General features: G+C 44.0%; 1 protein-coding gene across 2 annotated transcripts in view; it reads left to right on the top strand.

Annotated features, from left to right (window-relative positions):
• Nucleotides 1-14,598, top strand: part of Mrtfa (myocardin related transcription factor A) — a 92,408-nt gene that overhangs the window by 42,789 nt on the left and 35,021 nt on the right. The gene's annotated exons all lie outside the window — the stretch shown is intronic.

Raw genomic sequence — 14,598 nt, 5'->3', positions numbered from 1 at the left:
AGGTGTCACCTCTTCCCTGCCTCCCCACTTGCCTGTTGCCCTTTGATTTTGTAAATCCGATACTCAACCTCGCCTTCCCCCACTCACACATGCTGGAGTCTCCTAAGCTATTCCTGTCGGTTTAATGATCCCCAGCTGTTGCTGACTGTTTTCATGCTCATGAGAATCAGCAAAGAAACAGAGACGGGGTCTCGCTTGAAGCAGATTACACAGGTTGTCAAACAAGTCTCACCCACTTTTCTGAAACCACTAGGGTGAGGCTGTTTGGGGATGCTAATTCTGAGATGCTGAAGTGACACAAGTGTGAGAACATTTCCTCTCAGGGACAGTTTTAAAGTAAATATTCTTAGTGGATATAGTTAGCAACAATGCCTTGGATAGACCCAAAGTTTTGAGTGTACTCAGCATAAAGAAATGGTAAAAGTTTAAGGTGATGGATATGCTAATTTCCCAACTACACAGGATTTCCCAGCATCACATTTTACCTCATAAAAATGTACAAATCAGGGCTGGAGAGATAGCTCGGTGGTTAAGAGCACTGATTGCTCTTCCAAAGGTCCTGAGTTCAAATCCCAGCAGCCACATGGTGGTTCACAACCATCTGTAATGAGATCTGATACCCTCTTCTGGTGTGTCTGAAGACAGCTGCAGTGTACTCACATATAATAAATAAATAAATCTTTTAAAAAAATGTATAAATCTTGTGTGCCAAACAAAATTTTAAAAAATATGTATGACATTGTTCTGTATTATATTTAAACTCATAATCTGGCCTGTCCCCTTCCGATCATGCAGTGTGCTGAAGAAGCCTAAAACCTGACTAGAAAACCTGGGTCTTATGACAGGAGAGGTGGAAATCCCCCCTGAGGTGATGGAAGCATCCGTCTCATTTCATGGTTGACCTGATGCAGGTTTGTTCTGTAAAATTTTGTGCAAATCCTACAGCAGTAGACTGTTCCCTTTGCAGATCCAACCATAGAAATATCAAGAGTAGAGCTGTGGTTTTATGACCTGAACACCCCAGGGTTGCACGTGCCTTTCCTTCTCATCCATCCTTACTAATCACGGCACAGGTGCTGTGGGGAATTCTAACAGTTAAATGGCCCAGGCTTCTCCTCCATGGGCTTGAGCTGAGAAGACCTCTCTTCAGCACTGTTGGCTGCCGACCTTGTAGCTCTTATCCTCCTCACATACCACATGGGAGTTTAATTTTACAGATTTTATCTGTACACATTTCACTGCAGCCTTTCTGAAAATTTATTTTTGAATCTCCAATTCTTTACCATTAGGAAACTAAAAATTTTTACACTACCTACAATTTGGGGTGGGATTCTCACTGTTAATTACACATGTCCCTAAATTTCCTCTGATCGGAAGTTCTTTGAGATGATGCCATTTACCTTAGCTCAGCAGAAAATAGACTCCTCTGACGTATCTATCCTGTGAATGGCCCTCAGGTGGCATTGGCTTTAAACTGGCTGTAAACCTCCCTGTGACCTTGTCCACCTTGGCACATGCATCTGGGCGGATGCCTGATCCTTGGCACCAATGATTCGGTTGCTCAAGGAGAACCTTCTATGCCATATATAGGCCCATGACCCTGCCAGTGTCGCTCTGCTGTCAACGCTGCCCTCCTCTAGGCCTATCATAAGCACACAAAGGATTTTACAGGGAGAAATTGCTGGTTTTTTTTTTTCTTTAAATATCGAGAACTTTATGAGTAAACATTAAAAAATCTTGCACGTGTGTGTGTGTGTGTGTGTGTGTGTGTGTGTGCCCATGAGAGAAAGAGAAAGAGAGAGAGAATGTACTTAAAATTCATGCTTTAATTTGTACTTTCTGATCACCTCTTTGCACTCGAGTCCTTCCATTAAAAAAGATCCCTTCAGCTGGGCAGTCGTGGTGCACGCCTTTAATCCCAGCACTTGGAAGAAGAGGCAGGTAGATTTCTGAGTTTGAGGCCAGCCTGGTCTACAGAGTGAGTTCCAGGACAGCCAGGGCTACACAGAGAAACCCTGTCTCGAAAAAACAAAAACAAAAACAAAAAACAAAAAAAATCCCTTCTAGGGTCTGAAGATTAAGAACACTTGCTGTTCTTCCAGAGAACCCAGTTTCAGTTCCCAGCACCTGCATGGCTGCTCACAGCCATCTGTAACTCATTCCCAGGGGATCTGACAGTGCTTGTTCAGGCTCCGAAAACATCAGCACACATGATCTACACTGACAAAACATGTAGGTAAAACAGCCATTAAAAAGATCTCCTTTAATATTAAAAATAAATTTATTTATTTATTTATTTATTTAAGGAGAACTTAAACTTTAGACCCCCACCCTGCAAATGTTAACTAAAGGAAATGTTAGCAGTCATTATAAACACTAAAGTTGAACATCAGAAGTTTCAAGAAGATAAATAGCCTTTAGTCCTAGCACTTGTAAGGTGGAGGCAGGCAGATCTATACAGTGAGTTTTGGGTCAGTTAGAGTTACATGATGAGACCCTGGTGGGGTTTTTTGTTTTGTTGTTGTTGTTGTTTTGAGAGAGAGAGAGAGAGAGAGAGAGAGAGAGAGAGAGAGAGAGAGAGAGAATGAATATATGAATGAATGAATAGGAAAAGCTTATTGCAAGAGTTTCTAATACTCCAAATGGGAAAAGGCACCCCAAATTTCCAAGTACTGACAGAATTTGAATGATGTTGTAGCCCTTCCTCAGGCTTTTCATAATCACTCAAAGGTGGCTTTTGTTTTTTAAGTCCAGACACAGACATAGAAGTGCACAGATCTAGGAGGATTGTCTTTTGTCTTGTTTGGCTGGAATAGCTAACCTGATCCAAGTCCTGATTCTGCACACCTGTCACTGTCCTTGGCAGACCGGGGTGGATCATCAGCACCAATCACACACACAAAGCTAAGGATCTAGATGTCCCCAAACATACAGGACTCACACCACGGAAACAGCATTCCCGATTCTTTTGCTTTGGGTTGCCTCCTTTTCTGGCAAGCACTTTGCTAGCTTCTTACTGTTTGCTGTGTGTGGTTCAGTTCTGCACACTGTGTTCAGATCTTATGTGATGGAGTTTAATTTTAGTTATGTGTACATGTGTGGGTCTATAAACATGAGTACAACATCCTAGTTGCCAGAAGGTTTGGGTCCCTTGAAGCTGCAGTTACAGTTGTGAGCCACCCAACGTGGATTCTGGGAACTGAATGCAGAGTCTTTGCAAGAACAGAACATGCTCTTCACCTCTGAGCCAAATCTCCAGCACCATGGAGGTCATTTTGTTTGTTTTTTTAAGGCAGGGTCTCACTAGGTAGCTCTGGCTGACCTGGAACTCACTATCTAGACCAGGCTGGCTTTGAACACATAGAGATCCACCTACCTCTGCCTCTTTTTTTTTTTTTTTTTTTTTTTGATTTTTGGATTTTTGGATTTTTGGATCTTTGGATCTTTGGATTTGGTTTTTTTTTCAAGACAGGGTTTCTCTGTGTAGCCCTGGCTGTCCAGGCTGGCCTCGAACTCAGAATTCCACCTGCCTCTGCCTCCCAAAGTGCTGGGATTACAGGCGTGTGCCACCACCGCCCCGCTTCTTCTTTTTTTTTTTTTTAAGATTTATATATTTATTATATATAAGTATACTGTAGCTGTCTTCAGACACTTTTTCTTCTCTCTCTGGTCCTGCTCAATCTGGCCCAAAGACTTATTTATTTACTATATGTAAATACACTGTAGCTGTCTTCAGACACCCCAGAAGAGGGCATCAAATCTCATTATAGATGGTTGTGAGCCACCATGTGGTTCCTGGGATTTGAACTCAGGACCTTTGGAAGAGCAGTCAGTGCTCTTAACCCCTGAGCCATCTCTCCAGCCCTACCTCTGCTTCTTAAAGGTGTGCACCACAGAGCCTGGCTGTGCTTGAGCATTGCCTTACAGACCCTCTGGAAAGTGAGTCTGCTTACCCTGAAGTAGTTTGAGTAAATGCATTGCTACACAAAATGAAGTTCAAAGCCCAGATTTTGTTTTGTTTTGCTTTTCTGTTAATATATTTGCTTATTTACTTTATATTCCTGATTATAATCCCTCTTCTCCTCCGAGCTTCCCCTCACACAGTACCTATCTTTTCTACTCCCCTTCTCCTCTGAGAAGGGAGACGTCCCTGCTGAGTACCAACTCACCCTGGTACCTTAAGCCACTGCAGGAGTAGGCACATCCTCTCTCACTGAGACCAGACAAGGCAACCCAGTTAGGGGAACAGGATCCACAGGCAGGCAACAGAGTCAGGCACAGCCCCCACTCCAGTTGTTGGGGGACCTGCGTGAAGACCAAGCTGTACATCTGCCACATATGTGCAGGGGGCCTAGGTCCAACCCGTGTATTGTTTTTTGGTTGGTGGTTCAGTCTCTGGGAAGGGTTCAAGTTAGTTGACTCTGTTGGTCTTCTTGTGAAGTCCCTATCCCTGCCGGGTTCATCAATCCTCCCCCACTCCTTCACAAGACTTCCTGAGCTCTGTGTAATGGTTGGCTGAGGGTCTCTGCATCTGATTCAGTCAGCTGCTGGGTGGAGCCTCTCAGAGGACAGCTTTTGTTTTTTTGGAGACAGTTTCACTGTCTAACCCTGGATGACCTGGAACTTAATCTGTAGACCAGGCTGGCCTCAGATTCACAGAGATCCACCAGCCTCTGTGTTCTGGAACTCTACCACCAGCCCTGATTTAAAAAAAATACTGTGTGTGTGTGTGTGTGTGTGTGTGTGTGTGTGTGTGTGTGTTCATGCCAATACCTATGTGTAGGTCAGAGAGAACTGGGCAGTTGGTACTCTCCATCTACCATATAGTGTCTGTGGATTGCAGCTACAGCTGTCAGGCTTGGCAGCAAGCACCTGTCCCCAGTGCTGTCGTGCAGCCCGTTCACCCAGATCTTTGAACGTGTCAGAAAGAGTTTTAACCTAGCTATTATGTGTAATAATGAAAATTTTTTTGACTCTGGCAGCAAGTGTGATGTTGTAGAGAAGAGCACAGATCTTTGTGGTCAGGCCAATCTGTGCCTTTAGCTCTTGCAGTGCCTGGCTGGCTCTGCCCAGTCACTTCTTTGTTACTTTCTTCATCTATAAAACAGAAGTAACTCATGGCGCAGATAGCTGTACTTGTGTATGGAACCCAGTGACCTCACAGCCACCCTGTAAGAGCCTTCATTTCGTTTATCATTTTCTTTAAGACCTTTTCCCCAGGCCTTTGCACTTGCTACCTCTGCTCTCCGGAACCCAGTTTCTCCTGCCTAGCTCCTATCTTATATATTGTAGGTTCCTGTGTGAGTCACGTTTGATTCTTAGAAAGACTTTATGTATGCACTGTACCTAGTCACTCTCTGCCCTCTTACAACGCCAGATTTTCCTTTATGAAAGTTTCTTGTATTGAGAACTCGGATGGGATGATGGCCCGTGCAGGTTTTGCACCCTTGTTGACTTCTGCATGTAGGAGCTCCTTGAAGTACCTTTAAAACATGTCCAACATTGTCTGGTTACAGCATCTGCGTCTATGAAAACAAGCCCCGTTTGCAGAGGGCTCTTGCATGCTGTGCATCCAGCATCCAATTTTTTGGAATTTCTTGATCCCCTGGATGCATCGTTTTGACTGCACTGATTTGTCATTCTAAAACATGATTGATCTGTTTTGTGAAGGAGGAAAGGAAGAATAGAATATAGAACTGTGCTTAAGGCTTTGGATTTGGACACAGCTGGCTCCCAGCCTCTGCTCTGCCCATTGTTACTGTATCCTTGGACAAGTTGCTTAATTCTTTCAAAACTCAAGTCATAAAATGATGATAGTACCTTCTGTGTGTTCTCTTAGGAGACTTGGACCACAAGAGAATGTTCTCACCATTTTATAAGTAGTATTACACAACACAGATCTTTTATTTCCCATATTTGCTTAAATTAGGTTTCATGAGCCCATCCTTTACAAATTGCTAGGCTGGGTGGATAAGTAGCCCAGGTTTCCCACCCAGGAGGGGGCACTTCAGCAAAAGCTCTGTTTCATTCTTAAAAGCATCAGATTAAGTGGAAATTACTTATCTTCTTCAAGTGGCTATTACTTCTGGTTTCTGAATGGGTTTGTAAAAAGGCTGATGGAATTTATCAAACAGTTAAGTTTGAAATCTCAGTTTGTGAGATATGTCTTAACATTATATCTGGCAGTATTATCTTTCTTCTACAGTATTCTTCCGAAGTATTATCTTTACAGTATTACATTGTAAGTAGTTGTATTTGTTTATGCTACAGATCACTTTATGCTTTAAGTCATTTAGAACCTGTTACTCTTTATTCTTCATAATTAGTTGTTTTTGGAATAGTGATTTCTTTGTATCTAAGAGATGGCAGTGGTTCAATCTAAAAGCCTGACTGTCAGTGTGATTCACTAACTGATTCATAAATTCTTTTGAAGAAATAAGATCCACATGGTCTTGTTGCTATTTTGTAATTTTTTGTATGGAATATAAAATCTGTGCAATATACATCTCTGTACCATAATATGTACCTGTGGAGGCCAAAAGAGGGCATTGGATCATCTGGAACTGGAGTTAAAGGCTGTTGTGAGCCACCATGTGGGTGCTAGGGATCATTCTTGGGTCATCTGAAAGAGTAACCAGAGCTCTTAACTGCTGTGCCATCTCTCCAGTCCCAGATTACAACTTTTTCCTTTTAAAAATTTATTTATTTATTATATATAAGTACTCTGTAGCTGTCTTCAGACACACCAGAAGAGGACATCAGATCTCATTACAGATGGTTGTGAGTAGTCATGTGGTTGTTGGGATTTGAACTCAGGACCTCTGGAAGAACAGTCAGTGCTCTTAATCAAACTGAGCCATCTCTCCAGCCCCAGATTAGAACTTTTTAAAATAAACTTTTATTTTAGAATGGTTTTAGACTCATCCAGATGGCACAGAGAGTTCTGGAACCCCTCCACCCAGCTGTCCTCAATGCTGCCTTTCACATGCCTGTCAGTGTGAAACAGGCACACGCCATGTAGCTGTATGTACATCACCCACTGCCATCATTCTTCTGTGCAGTGAGATCCAGTGATGCACTTAACCAAATGATTCCCCTCCCCTGCCCTCCACACCCTTCTGACTCTCTCTTAAGTTTACTTAGGCTGAGCTCTTAGCTTAGATCCCCCTGCCTCAGCCACCTCGGTGCTATGATCATAAGCACAATGGGTCACACTCACTTCTAGCTGAGTGAATCCATAGGACCCCAAAGACAATATGTTCTCATTGTCTTCTGCTTCTTCATTTTTATCTTCACTCTGGATCTTGAGATTCAGCTGGGCCTCCTTTTTCTAGCAAAAGATGAGTGGATCTTTGTGGGTCCTTCAACCACTACTTATTCATCAACAGCTCAGAGTTTTAGGAGCATAATTTCAACATTCACTGTACATTTAGTTTCAGCATTAAATGTTGCTGATACATCTGCCTTTTCCAGGTCTTGATCTTTAGATTTACAAGAGGACTAGAATCTGAGAACAGAGTGCCCTGCCCTGCCCTGCCCTGCCCTGCCCTGCCCTGCCCTGCCCTGCCCTGCCCTACTCTTCCCCTTCCTTCTTTTTCTTACCCTTCCCTATTTCTCTCTTCCCCTATCTCCCCCCTCCCCCTCCCCCTCCCCCTCCCCCATCTCCCTCCCTCCCCTTTTACTTCTTACCACCACCAAGAGGAAGAACAACTTGGGATGTGATTTTTAAATAAGAATGTTTTGTTGGGACTGGAGAAGATGACTCAGTGGCTAAGAGTGTTTGTTGCTCTCTGTGCTGGTGGATTTTATATTAACTTGACACAAGCTAGAGCCATTTTAGAGAAGGACACCCCAACTGAGAAAATGTCCCCCACCAAACTGGTCCATGGTCAAGCCTATGAATGCTTTTTCTTGATTGATGATTGGTGTGGGAGGGCCCAGCTCATGGTGGGAAGTAACACCAGCAGGCAGTACTAAGTTCTGTAAGAAAGCAGGCTAAGCAAGTCATGAGGAGCAAGCTAGTAAGCAACGCTCCTCCATGGCCTCTGCATTAGTTCCTGCCTCCAGGTTCCTACCTTGAGCTCCTGCCCTGACTTCTTCAGTGATGAACTGTCATGTGGAACTGTAAGTTGAAATAAACCCCTTTCTTCCTCCAAGTTGTTTTTGGTCACAGTGTTTTAATACAACGTAAGAAATCCCAACTAAGGCACTCTTCCAGAGGAGCCAAGTTCAGTCCCCAGACCCATTTCAGGTATCTCACAATCCAAGTGTTTTCAGCTCCCAGAGATATGACTCTGTCGTCTGCCCCACCCCTCTGTGGGTGCTTGCACACATGGCCTTTACTCACACAGACACATTTTAATTATAATAACAACAACAACAACAACAACAACAGCATCAAATCTTTCACGCAGTGTGGATGTCTCACACCTTTAAATTCCAGTACTCAGGGGACAGAGGCAGGTGAATCTTTGTGAGTCCAGCCTGGTGTAGATACTGAGTTCCAGGTCAGTCAGGGCTACATAACGAGACTCTGTCTCTAAAGAAATAATTTCTTTTTTTCCAAAATGTTTGGCAATAAGCAAGAAGACCCTTTTATTTTACTCTTTTTTTATTTATTTTTATTTATTTAATTTTTTTTTGTTGTTTGTTTTTTGTTTTTTTCGAGACAGGGTTTCTCTGTATAGCCTTGGCTGTCCTGGAACTCACTCTGTAGACCAGGCTGGCCTTGAACTCAGAAATCCGCCTGCCTCTGCCTCCCAGAGTGCTGGGATTATAGGCGCCACCACCGCCCGGCCCCTTTTATTTTAAATATTAAAGTTATCTCTAGCAATTCTGCTATAAAGAAATCGATTGTTTGAAAGTCTCAGATCTGTTTCACATGTATGCAGTGTTTTCCAAGTACATTTGTGAAATTTCAAAGCTTTAATGGGCAGGGGTTAGTTTTCAAGATTACATGATGGTAAGAAAATTGAGGCTCACAGAAGTTAAGTGGTTTGATTGCCATAGCGACAGAGTTGGGGCTGCATGCAGCCCATACCTTCTGCTTCTTTCTCTAATGTCCTTTGAATGAATTTGCTAGGAACTTACAAATATTCCAGTTATCCCTCACTCCTGAAGCCATCTGCTGCCAACAGTTTGTCCTCTACAGGTGGGACCTTGTGAGCCTCTCCCCCAGTCTCTACCGGAGTAGTGACTGGCTTGAAGGTTGCAGGCAGCCACAGCTGTTTGAGTTTGAGTACATTGACCACCTTGTCCATAGGACAGCATTGTACAGCAGTTCTTCCTGTCCTTTCCTTTCTGTTATGTTCTCTGAGCCTTGTGGGGGGACGAGTTTCCAGGGATGTCACATCTGAGCTGAGCACTCACTAGTTTCTGACCCCCAGCACCGTCGTCTTCTAGCCTCATGATCTGGATCACAGATGTGCCCTTCAGTTCTGGATTGTAGTTCATTCCAGATATAGTCAAGTTAACAACCAGGAATAGTCATTACAATCCACCCCTTGTCAACTTGACATAAGTCATATCTCATATTCAAATGAACAATAACCAGGTCATAAATATGCCTAACATGATATAACTATACTTTATACAATCACAAACGCATTTGTAAATTTAAAATAGGTCAGTGTCCCTTGGGAACATTCTTTTAGTATTTCAACTTAAATACCAATTAATGTTAAAGAAATTGGAAGAAAGCACAAATACCTATACAATTTTTTTTTTTTTTTTTTGAGACAGGGTTCCTCTGTGTAGCCCTGGCTGTCCTGGAACTCATTCTGGCCTCAAACTAAGAAATCCACCTGCCTCTGCTTCCCAAGTGCTGGGATTACAGGCATGCGCCACCACTGCCCAGCTACAAATATGTTCTTAACAAAATAAAACAGAAGAAATTCATACTACTTTATGTAAGGCCTAATTACATGACCTTAGCTGGTATTTATAGCTACCTTCCTCTACTACCCATTCTGTATTGCCTTCACCCTCTGCAAGCACCTCAGCAGGTCTTGGTTCTTTTGTTAGAGAAGTGACCCACACCTTCATTCCTAATGGGTCTGTGTCCTTTGTCATTCTGCTTGGATTAGGCTATTGTAGATTTCCAGTGACTTTAATCACGGTTGGTAGTACTAAGAGATACCCTAAGGGATCTCTTGCACTCCAGACATAATTGTTCTTATCTTCATTGTGGAGAGGCAATCCAATTTCTACATGGCAATCTGGATCAGTCACCCCTCCTAACACCGTTACCCCTATCTTAGTCTGCTAGTTTAAGGGCATTAGAAGCCCAAAATGACCAGGGGAAAGTCTGAGCTTCCAGTTCAGTGGAATGTTTGTTGTGGCTCCTGGTAGGAGCACTGCCCCCTCTGGAACCAAAACTTCTAGCCAGTAAAACCTAGGGTCATAGGGACAAGAAGCAAACACTAGAGGGTCACTAGAAGTGATAATGAGTAGAACTATTCCTTTTCCACCCCTTGATTCCTGGATCTGTGGACCCTGGCTATGGGAGAAACTGTACCATATATCAGATGCTGATTCAAAGCACATACTGCCTTCTGAAGAACCCTGCCCCAGCCCTCCATGCTTGCTGCCACCTAACTGACGAAGTAACTGTGTCTTCCCAAGGCCATTCCTTCTTTCTATCAGACTAGCTTCTTTAGGATGATGGGGGACATGGTAAGGCCAGTGGATTCCATGATCATGGACCCACTGTCACACTTCTCTGGCTGTGAAATGAGTTCCTTGGTCAGAAGCAATACTGTGTGGAATATCATGATGGTAGATAAAGACATTCTTTAAATCCACAGATGGTGGTTTTGGCAGAAGCATTACATGCAGGAAAGGCAAATCCATAACCTGAATAAGTGTCTATTCCAGTAAGAATAAAACGTTGTCCTTTCCATAGAGGAAGTAGTCCAATGTAGTCAACCTGCCACCAGGTTGCTGGCTGGTCACCTGGAGGAATGGTGACATATCTGGGGCTCAGTGTTGGTCTCTGCTGTTGGCAGATCTAGCATTCAGCAGCAGCTGTAGCCAAATAGAAGTCCGTGTTGTTGAGCATCGAGCATAACCCCCTCTCTTGGCTGTCATGGCCACTTTGTCCTTGTGCCCATTGAGCAATGACAGGGATGGCTGGGGACAGAGGCTGACTGTCCACAGAACAGGTCATCCTATCCACTTGATCATTGAACTCCTCCTCAGCTGAAATCACCTTTTGGTGAGCATTTACATGGGACACATCCTTTGCCCACTTGGAGAGATCTGTCCACATACTTCTAACCTAGATGTCTTTCTCACCAATTTTCCAATCATGGTCTATGACCATCCAGCCAATCTATGAGTCAGGGAACAGTCATACATTTGGCCATTTCTTCTTCCAGATAAACTGTAATACCATGTGTACTGCCCAAAGTTTTGCCCACTGTGAAGATTTTCCTTTACCGTATCTTTCAGGGTTGTCACAGAAAAGGCCTGCAATGCTGCAGCTGTCTACTTGTGGGTGGCGCCTGCATAACGTGCAAAGCCATCAGTAAGCCAGGTCCTAGTCTTCTCTTCCTCGGTCAGCTGATCATAGGACACACTCCATGCCCCTAGGTGCATGCTTGGCAGCAAATGGCATTGTAACTGAAGTGGAAACCATAGGCATTTGAGCAACTACTTCATGTAACTTGCTTGTATCTTCAGGACCTGCTCGGATGTATATACCACCTCCATTTGATAATAGACTGCTACTGTGCACATCCTACTTTATGACTTAGAGGGTCTGATAACACCCTGCTCATGATGGGTAGTTCAGGTCAAATGGTAACTTGGTGTCCTATTGTCAAATGTTCAGTTTCCTCTAAGGCCCAGTAGCAGGCCAAGAGCTGTTTTTCAAAGGGAGAATAATTGTCTACAGATGATGGTAGAGCTTTGCTCCAAAATCCCAAAGGTCTCTTCTGTGATTCACCTATAGGGGCCTGCCAGAGTCTCCAAACAGCATCTCTATATGCCACTAACACCTGAAGTACCATCAGGTCCAAGTGGTAGAGCAGCCTGCACGGCAGCCTGGACCTGTTGAAGAGCCTTCTCCTGTTCCAGGTCCCACACTAAGCTGGCAGCTTTCCGAGTCACTAGGTTAACGGGCCTGAGTAACACACCCAAGTGAGGAATGCGCTGTCTCCAGAATCCAAATAGACCCATTAAATGTACTTCTTTCTTGGTGGTGGGAGGAGCCAGGTGCAATAACTTATCTCTCACCATAGAAGGAATATCTCTGCATACCACACTCCATTGGAGTCCTATGAATTTCACTGAGGTAGTTGGACCTTAAATTTTGGTTGGATTTATTTCCCATCCTCTGATAACACAGTGTTACCAGTGGGTCCAAAGTGGTTGCTACCTTCTGCTCACTTGGTGTAATCAGCATGATGTCATCAATATAGTGCACAGATATATTTTGTGGAAGAGACAGACAATGAAGATCCCTTCTAACTAAGTTATGACACAGGGCAGGAGAGTTACTATATCCTTGAGGCAAAACTGTAAAGGTATACTGCTGGCCTTGCCCTGAAAGCACATTGCTTCCTGTGGTCCTTATGGACAGGTACTGAGAAAAAGGCATTTGCCAGGTCAATAGCTGCATACCAGGTTCCAGGAGATGTGCTAATTTGCTCAAGTAACGAAACTACATCCGGTACAGCAGCTTCGATTGGAGTTACTAACTGATTTAGTTTTCAGTAGTCAACTGTCATTCTCCATAATCCACCAGATGGGAGAGTTAAAGGGAGATGTGGTGGGAACCACCCCTGTATCTTTCAAGTCCGTGATGGTGGCAGTAATTTCTGCAGTTCCTCCAGGAATACAATGCTGTTTTTAATTCACTCTTTTCTTTGGCAAAGTCAACTCTAAAGGCTTCCATTTAGCCTTTCCAACCATAATAGTCCTCACTCAACAGGTCAGGGAACTAGTGTGAGAATTCTGCCAACTTCTAAGTATATCTATCCCAATTATACATTCTGGAACTAGGGAAATAAACACAGGATGTGTTCAAAGACCTACTAGACCTTCCGTGAGTCAGTCATCAGCCAAAACTCCATTAATCACCTGTCCTCCATAAGCCTCTTCTTTAACTGGAGGGCCACAGTATTCCTTGGGATCTCCTGGGATCAGCATCAATTCAGAACCAGTATCCAATAAACCCTGGAAAGTCTGATTATTTCCTTTCCCTCAGTGTACAGTAAAAGGGTACTCGTAAAAGGCCGTAGGTCCCTCTGGGGAAGAATTGGAGAAAGGCTAACAGCAAACACTTTTAGGTGTCTTATCAAGATCCTTCCTCAAGGGAACCTGACCACCCCTTCATTCAAGGGGTTATGGGTTTGGGTCTGCAAACTGGCTCAAGTCTGGAAATTGATTCACTGGCTGAGATTGCCTTTTGCCATGATCCAATATGGCCTTTCTTTCGTTTCCTTGAAAAGTTTTCTTATACCAGTCTAATTGTTTTGTCTACACTGCCCATTATAATAACTATGAGAAGGAGAAGGAGGAAGAGGAGGAGGGGGAAGGAGGAAGAGGAAAGAAGGAGGGGGGCTGGAGAGATGGCTCAGCCGTTAGCACTGACTGCTCTTGAGAAGGTCCTGAGTTCAAATCCCAGCAACCACATGGTGGCTCACAACCATCCATAACAAGATCTGATTCCCTATTCTGGAGTGTCTGAAGGCAGCTACAGTGTACTTACATATAATAAATAAATAAATCTTGAAGAAGAAGGAGGAGGAGGAGGAGCAGCCAACGCCACCTTTGTAGGGAACAGAGAAGAATTTAAAATGGAATGAACAGAGGCAAATAAACACACTGGTACTTGGCCCGGGAACTCTCAAGCAGCAGAGCAGGGAAGGGTAGAGGCTGTAAGCCCTGGGCTCGGGCTGGCTAGCCTTTTTGTTTCCCCTGAAATGCTTTTTAAGATTTATTTATTTTATGTATATGAGTACATTGTCGCTATCTTCAGACACACCAGAGAAGAGGGCATCAGATCCCATTACAGATGGTTGTGAGCCACCGTGTGGTTGCTGGGAATTGAACTCAGGACCTCTGGGAGAGCAGTGAGGCTCTTAACCACTGAGCCATCGCTCCAGCTCCCTGAAATGTGTTTTAAAAAGTTGACCCCATAAAAGCAAAAGAAAATGTTACAAGTTAGCAGCTGAGCTTTAAAGGAGGAGAGGCGGGGTTCTGGCCTCAGACTGTGCTACAGAGATTCCTGTCAAACACTATCAGGACTTGAGGTTATTTGGTCTCCCCGTTGTCCTGTATGTGCCTGCTGTGCAGTGGCTGTCTGGTAAGTTCTCGCTGGACTGAGTGCAGAGCGCCCTCCCCCCAGGTCCCAGTCTCTGCTCTGAGTATGGACCCTGGAAGGAACGGGACCACAGCAGAGCGCAGGAGCCATCTTCTCAGGCGCTTTCAGCTGCTTCCCAATGTCATTTATTTTATTTATTTTGAAACAGGAGCTCGTGTATCACCAGCTGGCCTTGAACTGAGTACATATGAGCCAGAAATGACTTTCCACTTTGATCCTCCTGCCTGTGTCCCCAGATTCCTGGGCCTGTCACCACACCTAGCTTGTGC

The sequence above is a fragment of the Apodemus sylvaticus genome, chromosome 17 (genome assembly GCF_947179515.1).
Source record: "Apodemus sylvaticus chromosome 17, mApoSyl1.1, whole genome shotgun sequence".
Classification (NCBI taxonomy): Eukaryota; Metazoa; Chordata; class Mammalia; order Rodentia; family Muridae; genus Apodemus; species Apodemus sylvaticus.
The sequence above is the reverse complement of the archived record's forward strand: the minus strand, read 5'-3'. Positions and strand labels throughout refer to the sequence as shown.